We start from the raw sequence: 4145 nt of genomic DNA, 5'->3' as shown, positions 1-4145 counted from the left end.
AGTCCCAGTGCTGCCAGCCCACCTGCTGCCACCCCAGCTACTGTGTGTCCAGCTGCTACAGGCCCCTGTGCTGCCAGCCCACCTGCTGCCACCCCAGCTACTGTGTGTCCAGCTGCTACAGGCCCCTGTGCTGCCAGCCCACCTGCTGCCACCCCAGCTACTGTGTGTCCAGATGCTACAGGCCCCTGTGCTGCCAGCCCACCTGCTGCCACCCCAGCTACTCTGTGTCCAGCTGCTACAGGCCCCCGTGCTGCCAGTCCCAGTGCTGCCAGCCCACCTGCTGCCGCCCCAGCTGCTGTGTGTCCAGCTGCTACAGGCCCCCGTGCTGCCAGTCCCAGTGCTGCCAGCCCACCTGCTGCCACCCCAGCTACTGTGTGTCCAGCTGCTACAGGCCCCTGTGCTGCCAGCCCACCTGCTGCCACCCCAGCTACTCTGTGTCCAGCTGCTACAGGCCCCCGTGCTGCCAGTCCCAGTGCTGCCAGCCCACCTGCTGCCACCCCAGCTACTGTGTGTCCAGCTGCTACAGGCCCCTGTGCTGCCAGCCCACCTGCTGCCACCCCAGCTACTGTGTGTCCAGATGCTACAGGCCCCTGTGCTGCCAGCCCACCTGCTGCCACCCCAGCTACTCTGTGTCCAGCTGCTACAGGCCCCCGTGCTGCCAGTCCCAGTGCTGCCAGCCCACCTGCTGCCGCCCCAGCTGCTGTGTGTCCAGCTGCTACAGGCCCCTGTGCTGCCAGCCCACCTGCTGCCACCCCAGCTACTCTGTGTCCAGCTGCTACAGGCCCCCGTGCTGCCAGTCCCAGTGCTGCCAGCCCACCTGCTGCTGCCCCAGCTGCTGTGTGTCCAGTTGCTGCAGGCCTTCTTGCTGCATCTCCAGCTGTTGACGATCTTCCTGTTGTGGTTTTAGCTGCTGCCATCTCAGTTCCTGCCAGACCATCTGCTGCAGGACCACCTGCTGTAGAGCAGTCTGCTGCCATCCCAGCTTCTGTGGCAGTTCTTGCTGCTGAGTGTCCTACTCTGGATCCATGAACTGTCATGCTCCCCCATCCTTCAGTCCAGGCAGAGAGCACCTATTCACAGAATGCAGAGACTTCCTGAGGACATGAACATGGCCTGATCTGAAAACCCTGGTCTCTATATTATTTATTTCCTTTATAGAAACCATTAATTACTATTGAGTCAGAATTTATAGTAATATTCTGTCTCAACTAATTTAAAAATTCCTGATTTAGAATCAAAATACCAGAGTTGGGCAGGCATGGTGTCTCACCTGTAATCCTAGTTCTCTGGGAGGCTGTGGTGGGTGGATTCCCTGAGCTCACAGGTTTGAAACCAGCCTGAGCCAGAGCAAGATCTCATCTCTAAAAATAGACAGGTGTTATGGCGGGCACCTGTAATCTCAGCTACTTGGGAGGCTGAGACAAGAGAATTGCTTAAGCCCAAGAGTTTGAGGTTGGCTGTGAGCTGTGACACCACAACACTCTACCAAGGGCAATAAAATGATATTCTGTCTCAAAAAATAAAAAAGAAAAAGAAAAAAAATACCAGAGTCCTCAAATGTTCCCCTTCTGATGTTTTTCTTTCTAATGTTTTTCTGTGGAATATATTTTCATATAGAATTGTTTGATGTTCCCCAATAAAACTTCTTAGCATTGAAAGGCACAAAAATTCCTCATATCTCTTTATTTCTTATTAATGCAATGGTATAGAAATATTTCTCTCTTTTTCTGTGTAGCACAGCAGTATGTGTTTTCAGGGACTACATAAGTGAAAAATTAAACTGGCATTCTCCAATGACATTTTTTTCAAAACATGAATTCACTCTCAGCAGAAATAAGAGAATTTGTCCTATTTCTGTACCTTTGAACCTAACACACACAACTTGAGAGCTATGGATAGTAACACCCCCAAAGAAACAAAGAAACAAAAGAGACTCAATAAACTACATTCATGAATTTATTTAAACCAACTTAAATGGAGGAAGCTCAGTGTATAGTCCATGGACCAGAAGCTAGACAGAGTCCAGGCTGAATTCTGACCGCACTGCACACTGACTATGAACTTGGACATATTACTTAAACTTGTTTGGCCTAGGATGGCTTCTCTCCACAATTTCCACTTGTTAAGGTTATCATAAAGTAAATATATAGTCAAAGTAAGAATTCTATGTTATTGTGTTTATAATGTATAAAGCACTTTCAGTTCAAGTATAAAAATTAAAAAGTAAACACATTAAAAATAACTATAGCTACAATAATTTGTTATTTGATACACAATATAAAAAGATATAAATTATAATACCAATCATCTAAAAGTAGAGAATTTTTGTATGCTATTGAAGTTAATTTGTTATCATCTTAAAATGGAATTTTATAACTATAATTCTATGTAAAGCTCATAACCACAAAAAAAAAAACCTGTAGTAGACATATGAAAGATTAAGACAAAGGAATCAAAGTTCACCATTGCAAAAAGTCATCACCTCACAAAGGAAGACAGCCAGGAAGAAACATACAAACAAAATATCAATAAAACAACCAAACACCAATCAATAAAATGGCAGTGTTAAGTCCTTAGCTATCAATAATTACCTAGAATGTCAATGGATTGAATTCTACACTCAAAATAAAAGAGTGGTTGCATGGATAAAAGGCAAGACCAAACAATGTGCTATCTACAAAAGACTCACTTTACCTTTAAGAACACACATAGGCTGAAAGTGAAGAGGTAGAAAAATATATTTCATGTTTTATGTAAAACGGTAACCCAAAGAGAGCAGAGGTGGCTATATATGTATTAAGCAAAGTAGACTTTAAGTCCAAAACTATCAGAGGAGACAAAGAAGGTCATTATATAATGATAAAGAGATCAGTTCATCAGGGAGATATAACAATATACTGGTAAATATTTATGGATCCAACATGGGAGCATCTATGAATATAACAGAACTGAATATATATAATATATAAATGTACAAACTAACAGGACTGTGTATATATATATATATACATTTTAAGAAAGGAAAAAACTATTAAAATTGTAATAATATATACTGGTAATAAAAGATGAATTCAAGTCTCATTGAGCAACTCTTCTAATTGCAAAAGTCAAACATACATACAAATTTAATACAATTTTTTTCCTTCCTTAAAATGTTTATACATTTTTTTGGCCCCTTTGTTATATGTATATACAGAATTGCCTATATATACAAAATATATGACTGAAAAGAGAAATAAATGACAATGCAATAATAGTAAAGGACTTCAGTACTTTATTTCCAAAAATGGACAGATCATCCAGGCAGAAAATCAATAAGAAAACAGTGAATTTAAACAATCACATAGACCTAACAGACATATATACAATATTCCATCCAACGGGAACAGAATATATATTCTTCTCAAGTGCTCATGAAATCTTCTCTAAAATAGGTAATAGATTAAACTACAGCACAAGTCTTAACAAATTTAAGAGGATTAAAATCATAGTAAATATTTTTTCCAACAATAACTATATGCAACTTGAAATTCAAAACAAGAGGAAAATTGGAGAATAAAAAAGGTGGAAATTAAACAACACATTCTTAAACAACCAGTGGTTAAAAGAAGAAATTAAAAGGGGAAATAGAAAAATATCTTGAGACAAATGAATCTAAAAACACAACTTACCAAAATTTATACAATTCAGTAAAAGCAATTTTAAGAAAAAGGTTTATAGCAATAAATGTTTACATGAAAAATAAAAGTCTCAAATAATATTCAAATTTAAACCTCAAAGAACTAGAGAAAAAAATGAAGCCCAAATTTAGTAGAAGGAAGGAAATAAAGAATAGAGCATAAATAAATAAGAGAGCATAGAAAAACGATAGGAAAGATAACTGAACTGAGGGCACTTTAGAAAAAATAAGTAAAATTGACAGATGTTTAGCTAGATTAACCTTGAGAAACAGAGTGAAGACTCAAATAAAATAAATAAACGACACTACAGAAACACAAAGGATCGTAAAAGACTGCTAAGAGTAATTACAAGGCAACGTTTGGATAACTGAGAGGGAAGGGATGAGTTCCCAGAAACAATTAATTTACCCAAGAGTGAGTCATGAAGAAATAGAAAATCCAAACAGACCAAAAATGAATTAAAGG

The sequence above is a fragment of the Nycticebus coucang genome, chromosome 18 (genome assembly GCF_027406575.1).
Source record: "Nycticebus coucang isolate mNycCou1 chromosome 18, mNycCou1.pri, whole genome shotgun sequence".
NCBI classification, from domain to species: domain Eukaryota; kingdom Metazoa; phylum Chordata; class Mammalia; order Primates; family Lorisidae; genus Nycticebus; species Nycticebus coucang.
The sequence above is the reverse complement of the archived record's forward strand: the minus strand, read 5'-3'. Positions refer to the sequence as shown.